The following is a 13110-nucleotide window of genomic DNA, read 5'->3' on the forward strand; positions in this document are numbered from 1 at the left end:
GCCTACCCAAAGTTGTAGACCAACTTGGGTGGGCAGTAGGTCCCTGTATGTCTACTCCCAGCACCACAGATTATTTGAATTGTTGTCCAGCACGCCTAAGTCCTTTTCCTTGGTACCAGAAGTAAATAACTGTCACCATTTAGGCAATATGACCCGAGAAGGGGGGCCATTTCTGGTCTGGTAATGCTCCCGTGGCCATAGTTAGAAGCCCGAGTGAAGTGAGGGCTTTGAAGGAGCCCCAGGGGCATTACCCAACCTGAAATGGCCCCTCTCATCGGGTCATATTGTCATTAGTACCCTGGCACGTCGTACAGGGGCACTAATTGCAATTTTTCTTGAGTCGAGAAACAGCGCTGCAACTGTTTTACGACTCGAGAAAAAAACCCTTCTCCCTTTCCATGGCGGCCATTCAGCAAAATGGAAAGAAAATTAAACAAAATAAATGGGCGCCATGGAACAAGGAGAAGAGTCTACATTTAGTCACTTCTCCCTTTTCATGGCGGACAGTCAGGGAAGGAACCTCGGAGACGCGGTGGTTAAGCAGAGGCTTCCGAGCATACTCTGCGAGGTAATGCCCGGGAAATTGCCAATGAGTTTGCTTGTAACAAGCTTATTGACCCTCGCCGGGTGCTGATGTTCTAAAGTGCACTTGTCCAGGCGCTTAGGTGACATTATTGTGAGGTAATTTAATAGATTTCATCTTTAGCAAATATACAGAAGAAGCACACACTGGTGCCCACCTCCCATTCTACATCATTCAAACTGCCTGGGGGGGAACACTTACATCAGTACATTCCACACACATTCCACACTATCATCCATTCTATTGCTGATATCATACACTTCCCATGCAGTCACAGATTCAACACAAATCCTTTCGTTACCAAGCACATACACACATTCAGAACTAGACACAACATTATTAAAGATTTGAACAGTATTTCTGAACATTATATTGAACATTATTCAATTCCTCAACTGCTATCTGCTGTCTTAAAAATAGCACCCAAATTTACACCACTTACAGAGTATGAAGGTGGAGATGGAGGAGGCAGGCTGGTGACATCTGAATGCATTTACTTTGCAATGAGGCTTCATGTATAGAATTAATCAAAACTACCAGCAGCACAGTGATTTGGCATGTACCAGTGTCCCCCAACATCCCCAAAAATGTATCATACTTCTAGCAAGATCTTACAGCACTTTATGCATTGTTCTATGGACAAATAGGCACGTTTAACCCAGTACGTATGTTTGCTTATCAGTTTGCTGTTTCAAATATCAATTAAAACACATCCTTAGCAGCTTTTGCACTCTGCCACATTCACCAGCCATGTAAAGCTCGACTGGCTTTGGCTAAGCTCTTGGAGTGCTCACAAATTATCCTCCAAGTGGGGCCTGAAAAATGTCCACTGAGGCATGCACAGTCCTTTACAAAGGCAGAAAGATGACTCTTTTTAATGGAAAATGTCACACGTTTCTTTTTCATTTTTCGGGGACCCAGCAACAATATTACATAGGAAGTGTTTGGAAAATAACCAGCAAATGCTGTTGCAATCAAAAAATGTTAATATGTGAAATTTAGAGGCTGCACGTAATAGTATGTTTTAGGAGCAGTGCTGTGTCTCAAACTCACATTGCAGATGCCCTGGAGCACTGTCTCAAAATGTTACATGTATTAAAAACACGAGTAACACCACGGCAAAAACAAGGCCCCTGATAATTTCAAAGGGTGTATACAACGTGGAACATGTTAACTTTGCATTGGCTGCTGCATACCCCGATGTCCCTAAACTATGAAATATCGGGTACCAGCGTGTCTGCCATTAGTTATATAGCCGCGAAGATCTCTTGTCTTATTTAAACAGGTAATCACAATGTCATTCTAATTAATATTAATGTATGATTACGAGCACAGAAAATTCATATTTATTTGTTTTATGCAACAACACAACTGTTTGCCTCTAAATAACATCTACTGTTTATTTATAGGTGTTTGGTGTGATTGAGGATTGCATTCACAAATCGGAATTGACCAGTTTGCCAAAACCAGGAATTGGGACAATAAGATTGCACATTACCCCTCCTGGCCCCTTCTAACCTTGATGCAGTCAGGGCAGAACCTGGATCAACTTGTTTATTAAAGGTATTTTGGCTTCAAAGACATTCTATAATCTGCCCAACTACAGCCCTAGACATCTTTACACATCCTGGGTCTAGTAGAGCCGATGCGTAAAATACATTAGTACCCCGGCGAGAGACAATCAGAATGAAACAAGCATTCTGATTGGCTCTCGCCAGGTCCATATCCGGCCGGGAATCCCTCTGTCGGGATTGCACAGCCTTTTTCCCCGGCGAGGGGCGTGGCAACCCCTCAGCCTATGGGGAGGCTCGAAGCGGGGCCTCCCCGCGGCTGAGAGGCTGCCTTCGCCCCCCGCCGGGGATTCGGGTAAGTATTTTTTTTTCTACCTTCCCTCTCCTCCCTCCCACGTGCCCCCCCCAACTTACCCTCTTGTTTCTGCGTCCCCGGCGGGGGACGAGGGAAGTCTCCAGCCGTGTGGAGACTCGGAGCGGGGCCATCCCCGCTCCGCGCCTCCACGCGGCTGGGGGATTTCCTCGTCCCCCGCTGGGGACGCAGGTATGTTTTTTTTTTGTTTTTTTTTTCTCCCACTCCCACCCTCCCAACCCCGCTTACCTTTTTCTTGATCCTTTTTTGCGTCCCCGGCGGGGGACGAGGGAAGTCTCCAGCCGTGTGGAGACTCGGAGCGGGGCCATCCCCGCTCCGCCCCTCCACACGGCTTGGGCTTTCCTCGTCCCCCGCCGGGGACGCAGGTATGTTTTTTTTTTTCTCCCATCCCCACTTACCTTTTTCTTGATCCTTTTTTGGGTCCGCTCCCGATGACCGCCATGGAAAGGGAAAACAGACTCCGTTTTCCCTTTCCATGGCGGCGGCCACTTTCTTGGCCGTTTCTTTTTTTCTGTCCCGAAACGCCGCAGCGTTTCGGGACAGAAAAAAATTGCTTTTAGTACCCCGGTCACGCAAATATTGCGGGCCGGGATACTAATAGCAATATGACCCTCGCGGCGGGGGCATTACCGACTCTGGTAATGCCCCGGGGCCTTCGTTGAGGCCCTCGCTTCGCTCGGGCCTATAACTATGGGCCCCGGGGCATTACCTGAGTCGGTAATGGCCCCGCCGCTCGGGTCATATTGCTTAATTAAAACCTAAGCAACTGCGCATGCAGGGTCTGCCCACATTTAGCATAGACACGTCAAGAACACAGGTATTGACTCAAAAGTGATATCATTACTACTGATTCATTGGGGCACACACAGTCAAGTCTGCATTTTGCCTCAAAACCGAGCACGAAATGTAAACATCTATTTTTCTTATATATGTATGTTTTAACGTTGTTTCCATGTGCTACTGTTCCTCCTCACTCATTCTTGTTGTAATTCCAAATACGTACAAATAGAATAATTGAAATGCGAAGTTCATTGTATTTGGACTATGATATTGCTCATTCAGACTTTAAAAAGATGTATGAATACTACTCAAAATATATATTATACGGTCACATTTTGATAATCACATTATTTATTAAAAAAAAATGTGTTGTTTTTGAAATCCCAGAATGTGCTTTTGTTAGTGAAATGCAATCTTGCATCATCATCGGATGTACACAACACTAAACATACCAATATGTAAGGCACAATGCTACACATATTTCCCAAAGATCATCTAATGATGCGACAATGGCTGCTCAACTGTAGCGTTCATTGTTTTTCGCCCTCCAGAGGCGTGTTACTGCGATTGACTCGCTCGCTAGCCCAGCTGACTGAAGTGGCTGCTCTCCCGCTCGCACAGCCGTGCAAGGAGTTCACTGAAATGACTGGAACTAATACCTGCCATTGTCAACACTTGCTGCACACAGTTTTTCTGTTACAGCTTGCAGAATTCATCAGAAACACCCATCTGTGAACTTCTTCATTGACTGTGAAGCTCTACAGATTTTCTGCCATCTACATAACTGGTCTTGGCATTTGCCATTTTCATTCTGTGCGGGGCGCACCAATGCGCTTGGGATTACCAGCACCGGCAGGGTCCCCAATTAGGAGCCCTGATGAAGACGGACTTATCTGTATATACCACCGCCGAAACGTGAAGACCACAGGGAACACCAGCTAACCTGTACCCCAGTTCTTTTGAACTTCTGTCACCAATTAGTACTTAACCACGTCAAATAACTCTGCTATATCAAGGATAAACTAATGCATCCAAGTGAGGATTTATGATGCAATGGACTCATTTGAACTTTGCACTTGTATCTGAACCCTCCTCTTAGAACACCACTTTGTTAGTGATTTAACTACAAAGCATCGCATTTTGTGTTGTTTTATTTTGTTATATGCATTTTTGTCAATCATTTGTTTGCAACTTGTTGTCTTTCTTCATTGTTATATTAAGTATTGAAGACACACAATTGAAATTTCCCCCTTTTTTTTTACAAATTCTCTTTTGTTGTTGTCTGTTTCTTTTTGTGTTCAGAAATAACCTCCAGAAACACCCTTAATAATGAAACAGTGGGTGGTTACATGCATTTAGCGGGTAACTTTTCTTGTGGATCTCTAGAATTAAGAAACCCATTCCCTTTTTTCTAAATACCTTAAGAGGCTAGGCCGTGCAATTAACTCTACCTGTCCTCCTTACATTTCTGTGGTTTATAACAGAACTAGTAAGGGTACACTCCTTGTTTAGCAACTGTAGCGTTCAACCAGAGGTATTACTGGATAAAAGAGGCAATCAATACTTTATTTTCACTCAACATTTCAGTGAAGTATGAGTCAGTAGAATTTACATGGAGGGGCCACCTCCAGACTGACTAAGTGATATCTTGCCATTTCTCTATCAACGCTCTTGTGATATCAATATGGGCCAGTGAGTATAATATATTGTAGTTCTTGCAGAAATGTCAATCATGGATGCATTATCAAACAACTTTAATGTTGTCTTAGGTTAAAATTGTGAGCAAGCATGCAACTCATATCTGTTGCTTTAGTTTCTACAACAATTGGAATGCATTGCCCCATCTAATACTGCCATGAGGGAATTCAGGTGCAGGTGTAGACAGGGTGAGCCAGTGATTTCTCTGTACCCTCTGACACCTTCATGCGGGTCTTACGGGTGCATTATCAAACAGCGGAGATTCTCTCTAATATTCTGGGAATGCATGTGACTAATATCTGTTTGTTTAGTGTCTAAGCCTATTGTAATGTATGGCCCCATACCACATCATCATGAGATAATTGTGACGTTTCCTCTTAACCCTTTCAATATATTGACTACAGGAGGAGATGGAAGATCCAGAGCTTTCTCAGTACCCTATGACACATCAAAGTCTATGCAGGTGTGTCAGTCCTGGTTATATTGTTGAATGATGGAAAGGTTTACATTTTTGAGCAAATATGTGACTATAACCACGCCGGTATGCCAACTACGGTTGCATTGTCCAGAAGCCGACTTGTTCTCTTTGGGAACGCTTAAACTGTGTTCATTTTTAATGTTTCAAATGTTTATTAAACTGTCTACCACCAAATCAGGAGACTACATCCCAACCATTTTATGGCCTGATTCACAGAGCATTGTTGAATGGGATAGTGTGTTCATAAGTGATTCTGTAAATCGGGCCCTTACTCTTTTCACTCTGTTCAGTGTTGAGGCACACAAATAACATAACAAGTCACAAGCAATTGCAATGAAAATAATTCTCATGTTTTGTTCTTTTAAAGTTCCAGCCTGACACTGGCTTTAGCTGAAGGTCCTTTGTACAGACCCATCACCTGGAAAAATCAAGACTGAGCACCAAGAGTCTTCAAATGAATAATTAATATCACTTGTCAAGTACATTTTGTTTAAGTTGCCATCCATGCATACACTGTTAAATAACTTGGTAGGGATTCATTTTGAATTAATAACAATCTATATCTTTCAAAAGTGGTATTAATGTTCAATGTATCACACCCTCATTCTAATATGTAATTGTATTATTTCTCCACAGTGGCCTAGGAAAAAGTAATACTAATAAAATGGGCCACATCACAAACAAATGTCACATGCTGTCAAGCGACATATACTTTGGCAGATTTGATCTTGCAACCACCTAACCATCACCAAATATGAACGTTGCATATATGCAGTGACCAGAATGTGAGTTAAACATAATTGCAGAACTGTGAACGATTCGTTCTTAAAGACCATTGTTACTCTGCACTGTCTCCTACCCAATAGACATGGTTTACAGAAGACAATAGAAGTGGAGCAGAAAACTGCCCTACTTGATGTGAAAATCCAAATCATTGTGATCAAAGACACTGGCAAACCTACCCTCCTGATGATGCTAGACCTTGTGGGATGTATTTACCCATGCATCCGAGCCCTACCTCAAAACTGTGCAGTACTGACATGAAAACATCATGAGGGCCAGAGCTTCCCAGAAAATGCACAGGGAAATGCAGGAAGAATAGGCTGCCACCCATTTTTGCCGATGTTATGGGCACAGAAGGACACTGCCTAAAACCACCATTGGACCACCCGCACAGTAGTCTGAAACCATTGGGAATGGCAATGCTGATTGCCAAATGCAACCTAGAATTGTGGGGAATTCATTCTTCAATCCCAAAAATGGGTGCAGTACCAGTACTCACCACTATCCAAAAGCCGGCGTTTTAAAACCACCCTGTGTTTCTCTGAAGGCAAGCCAAAGTGTCTATTTTAAACATTGCAACATGTGCAAAATATTCACTGAACACCAGCAGACATTTGGCAGAATGAGGTTTTGTGTGCTTACAAAATCTGGGAAATGAAGAGCCCAAAACAGTGCTTATAACAAAACTGCTATGGAGTCAGCAGTTTAAGTTGCACTGGATTTAAAGACACTAAAATCGAAAATGTTTAGATTAAATGAGTGACCTATGTTTGGTGTCACATGCCTTTGTAACTGTTGAAATGCCATAGTTTTGCACTTAGAATCAGCATTCTAGCTGCATATGTAAAAATGTTTAGTTTTATTTGAATGCAGGAACTGGGGAACAAAAAGTGACATTTTATCTGAAACTGGCTTAAAGAGATTCCAATTCTGCCTGGCAACTACCCCCATCAGGAGTGAAACTTGAGTCACAGCTGTGTTCCCAGGCCTAGCTGCCCTTTTGCTGCTCACACTAAGGATATGCCATCTATCTGGTAATTGAATTACCTGTGCTCTGCAGGAGAGTGAACAATGCAACTCCCTTCACCCAGGCAGAGGGTTTATTGAGAGGATCATAAATGGCTTCCTCTTGAACAATGAGCCTCTCCTGACTCAGGCAAAGGTTTTATTACAGCAGTCGTAAAATGTAGCTTCCTCTTGGCAGAAGCTGGGAGGAGCACTGCCTGTGAGAGCAAGCTGGCTTGGCAGAACTGGATAAACCAGTATTTCTACCTTGTGCTGGGAGGAAACCACACCCCTTTGGAGCCAGAACCTAACTTTAAAAAGATGGATCATTCATAGAGCGGACATGTGAAAATTTTATAAATGACACCATAATTCTTGTGATTTTTCTGCCCACAGTTTAAGAGGTTTTTCGACCCGGTGGCATGTTCAGGGGGGTGTTAGCGGAAAAGTGGATATTACTCTAAATGTATGCATGTTAAAAGTCTGAAACTTCATCAGTTAATGTCCATACTCCCTGCGCACATGTATGTAAAGTTGGGTCAATGTCAGAAATTGAAAAATCAGTTAAAAAGTCAATTATGTGCCATTTCTGAATGCAAGCTCTTAGAAACAGCAGATTTGGACAGAGACATGGCTAAATTCAGCCACACCATGTATATGTAATTTCAAGCAACTGTGTAACTGTGAAATATGTCTTTTATTATCAAATATAGAATGTGTGCAATCTGACAGAGGAGTGTCCTATCTGCAAGCCATAAAATGACATCACGCTGACACACACTTCTTTCCCCAATCAAATGATAAATGGAAGTTTGACCAATTAGAAGCTGAGAGAGAGGTATGGTCAGTGATACTAGAACACACCCACATTCTAAACACATAAAAGCAGACAGACAGGACAGATAGGGACCTTCAATTCCATCTGCAGCGGGACGCTCTGCCGGAAAAATCCATACTTACCTCCATCAACCTCCAGAAAGCCAAACTAGAGACTTCAATCTATCCAGAACTAAGAGACCAGACCAGAGAGAAAGCAGTGCTGTACCCAGAGAGACCCAGACCAGCAGAGAGAGCTGACCCAGATCACTGTGAAGTGCAGAGGCCAGACCAGACCAGACCAGAGTCCAGTTTAAAACCCTGACCAGATCCATGGCGAGGCCCATTTCACTCAAGAATATAGTGTGAGTACCTAGAAAACTGTGCAGATCCAATCTCCTAGTTAAAATAATATAATTCAATCTATTTAATCTAAGTAGAACTGCCTCCTAACTGTCACCTGTCACTTGTAAAGCTGTCACTTGTCATTTTCTAGTTGCAAGCTGCACTTGTCTTTTTGAACTTTAAAATTTCAAATCTGAAAAACGACCTTCACTAAATCGCTCATATCTCCGCGACCGTTTGTGCTAGAGACTTGCAGTAACTTTTATTTGAAAGCTTAGAATCTTAGCTTTGAATCGCACCAAGAACCACCTTCCTACCCCTTATAGTTTTACCGCAATCGCGGAACACGCATCCGTGAATTTTACCGCGATTTGCAAATTTCTCCACATGTAAAATCAGCTGCTGCTTGCCTTCCATTTGCCAGAAATTCGTTTAACCTGCTAACTATCCCTGCATCATTGCTAGTGTGAGCCTGGACTAATATTAACTAGATACCACTCACCCTGAACCTCTGAAAGGGAATTAAAAGCATTTCCAGCATATTTCTCATCCATTGATAGCACATATCAAAGCATTTTGCCTGTGTTTTCAAAACTCCTATCTGTTTTCTGTAGTGTAAGCTTGCTGGGGTGAACTGATTTACATTGATTGCATTTCTGAGAACTGTGTGTTTTCCTTCCATTTCCTTGCCTTGCATCAAGGGGGGGAGGGGATTGCCAGAGAAAAGTGATTACATTGTTTGGTTGAAATCATATTGAGTATTTTCTGTACTGCATTCATTGAATATTGCATCCACCTGAGCTTACATAAAGCATCCTCTACCACATTATACTTTTGTTCCTATTTACCAGTGTGCTACCTTATCCATTTCATGTCAACTCATTAGTGATTATAAGAAGTGTGCTAGTGCCAGATTCTCCGTTGTTGATCTTTATCATATCAGATTAAGTGTGCTATTCAATTATTAATTTATTATAAAGTGTGATATATATATATTTTAAATTATCAAATAAACCTTTTAAACTTGCAAAACAGAACTACTTCTTGGCTCAGTGGGGTCAGGGGGATTCCAAGAGAGGGGTGTTATATAGGGGTAGTCATCCAGAACGCATGAACTGGACATAAAGATATATCAATAAGGGTTTTCATTCAGTATTCTAGACTAAGCGTTAACTTAGCTGTAGTGCTGAATTGAATCCTCTTACAACCTCTCCGCAGCATTCGATTTGGTAGACCACCAAATCTTCTTTTCTCAACTTGGATTAAAAGCAAATGTCTCTCCATCAGCCACCAATTGGATTAGGTCTTTCCCAGCTGACAGAGCCTCACAAGTCTTCATCAATGACTTTTCCGCTAAACCTACTGCCATCACCTGTGGAGTACCCCAAGGATCCTTCCTTTCCCTCACCCTTTACAACATTTATGCAAAACCCCTTTTCGACCACCTTGACCTACTAGGCATATCTTACATGAACTATGCTAACGCTATCTGGCTCATATGCCCAAGACTAAGCCGCCATAAATGCAGTATAGGAGATCATACAAAATTGGATGGCTTCTCATCTACTCTTCCCCAACGACCACAAAACCAAAATCCTCATTGTCGGCTCCAACACAACACCACACTTCGCAACATTGACCCATCGATGGTAACCATATCACCACCGCTGCCGCTGCCAAAACAATTTGCGTCTATCTGGATGCCAACCTCAACCTGTCTCTTGAAGTGAATTCGATCAACCTCAGCAGCAACTTACAGAGTCAAACTGCTTCATGCCAGAAGACCCTTCCTCTCCACTCCCAACAGCCTAGAGCTATCACAGGAACTGTGCTCGACTACTATAAAACCCTATTTACTGGAACTAGGAAACGTAACCTGAACAAACTCCAGATGATTCAGAACAATGCTCTCCGAGCTTTCATTGGTTTCTCCAAATCTGATCATATTTCCAAAGCCAGGAGAGATGCACACTGGTTGCCCATTCAGGAAAGGATTATGTTCAAAATATTTTCCCTAGTATACTGATGTCTCTCCAACACTGCCCGACCTACCTCTCACGCTGCATGGAGAAACACTCCCACGCCGACCTCTTAGATCGGTGAACTCTCACTTCCTGAAGATCCCGAACTTCAATCACCTCTCACTAGGGAGCAAGAGCTTCCCTGTCATGAGCGCCAAACTCTGGAATTATCTACCATCAGCACTCAGAAAAGAACAGGCCTACTGGACCTTCCGTAGAAACTTAAAGACCTGGCTGTTCAACTAACTTTGCTCCTCCTAAGAGTCTTCCATCCCCCTACTGCATCACCCCCTCCCTTCTTCTATTTTTAACTTAATGTTACTAGCGCCTAGATACCCAAGGGTTGCGTGCGGTTTATAGTGCCTTTTTCAAATGCCATATTTTCGAAATTTCCACCCCAACTCCCTGTTTTTTTTATTAACACTTTTTTTAAATTTACGAAACAAAATAAAATATATAAAATAAAAAATAATACATTTGAAGAAAACATTTTCGGCAAATTGTTTTTGACAAAATGGTATTTCGAAAATATGTTTTCTAAAATATAACCGGATACCATTGCGTGCGCTGTAGTAAATGCAAAAATAAATAAAAAATAAATAGGGAGATTACCATTGGATGTACAGCATTACAGTCTGTGGACTTATCTTCTCCTGCACTTGTGTTTTTTTCTATAGCAGATCATCTTGCCCCCCCTTAGACTATGCAAACGACCTATACAACCTACCTAAACACACTGAGGCTTAAACAGGGACAGGCTGAGTGGAAATGAAGGCAGTTTTATCTTCCTGATGACCGTATGCTGTTCCGCTTAGCCATTATAGGTATATCATAATTCTATTAATATAGCAAAAAAGAGAGCATGCTGCTATCTGTTGTAGATGATCTTGCATGTCTCCCTGAACAGGGTGGAGTGGGGGCGCTGATATTATTAGATCTGTCGGCAGCCTTTGGTACCATCGACCACTCCATCCCGCTTGATGGCCTGGCTGGGGCAGGGATTGCCTGGCAAGTGCGGTGCTGGTTTTTTTATTATGCTTTTGCAATAATGTCAAGTAAAAGCATATTTGATCACTGTGAAAGATAACGTTTGTCCATTCAATAAATCATATTTGAGTAGGCCTTTTCACATATCATTGGTGATATATTGATCATATGCTTCAACCACCTTCGAGGCACGTTAATGATAAGTGAATGCAAAAATGTTGGAAAAGATAGCTCTGTGGTTGAAGCACTTTCTTCTGTGATCTATGTTTATGTGCAAACATCTTTTATTTCTTGACAGGTAGTGGACAGCAACAAAAAAAAGTTGTGGTGAGAGTATGTGGCAGAGGTGTTATTGTGTGGGGATAAAAGGGTTGTGCATCACCAACTTGAGAGGCCAGCAACCTGAGAGAAGGCCACCAACCTGGGAGGAGCCACCACATGGCTGCCTATTCCAAAGCATTGCGTGCCCCACACTATTTTGAGAAGATAATAGAAAATAATAGCACAGGTCATGATATTGCATTGTGCACTGCAGAGTTCTCATCTCTCAGCCTTCTGCCTGGCTGTTGTCGCCAAGGACTTTCTGATCTGATCAATTTATCCTGCATTCTGTCCTGTGTTCACAATAGCAGATATTGTGAGTTAATTTAATGTAGCACAAGTTATGCATCATTTTGACTTTTCTGTGGGGAAAATATTGTTAAGCGCAGTAACTAAAGTTGACATGCATATTGATAACGTACAGTGCCACTCTTGTACACAGAATATATCAGTGTGTAGCCAGTGCCATAAGTCAACGCAGCCTTTCCTCTCTCTGATGTTGATTGGCTGGATTTACACGTTTGTCATAGTAACATATATGGTGCTACAAAACAAACAGACCTGTAACAAACTAACATAGTATTATTATAATGCAGTTCGTTAACTGGGTTACTCCACACAAAGGGTTGTAAACAGTGCATTCCACTCCCAAGGACGAGCATAAACGGTTAGCCTGTGAAACCAAAGTTGTGGGCCCCATCTCCCAGCTTTGCCACTGGATGATACAGAGAACCTGAACAAATCGGCTAATCTCACTCTTTAGTATTATGTTGTCCTCATAAAAAAAAAAAGATTTGCCTCCTCACATTTCGGTGTCATTATTAAACTCACTGCATGTTATTTCTTTTCACATAGGCCTTTTATGTGCAAGTGATTATAGAGGAGAACCAACTAAATGCCACAGGCCCCTGGCGGCCATTTTTGTAGTTCTGCATATTTGACAAAAGAAACAGTTTGCGTTCTGAACAATTGTAAATATTCTTCTGCACAACATCAATAACAATCTGCTAGTCTGTGTGTTGAGTGAATTGAATTCAGTAGTTAAACCAAGATGAGATGTTTTAGTCTCACTTCAATAGGAATTCTGGTTCTTCCATAATTTCCTTCATGATGGATAAAAGAAAGCTAGGATCCTTTTCATAACATGTCTCAGTAAAGCTCTATTTTCAAACAAAATATTGAAAAACATTTGCACGGTTAGTGATTATGCAATATGCGTACTTGTTCAAGTCAGGTTAATAAACAGGATATTGTTTTTGCTCATCAAAGTAAAACATTCACTAATGCATGTACCTTGCTCTAACACAATAACTGTGAAATCATGTGGTCAATTCCAGAAGTTGCAGAACGAGCTCAGTTTCCAGCGCCACGTTTTAATCAAAGTGTGTGATCATGTGCAACTGATTTAA

Source organism: Ambystoma mexicanum, chromosome 6p (genome assembly GCF_040938575.1).
Source record: "Ambystoma mexicanum isolate Mex_15411 chromosome 6p, UKY_AmexF1_1, whole genome shotgun sequence".
Lineage (NCBI taxonomy): Eukaryota > Metazoa > Chordata > Amphibia > Caudata > Ambystomatidae > Ambystoma > Ambystoma mexicanum.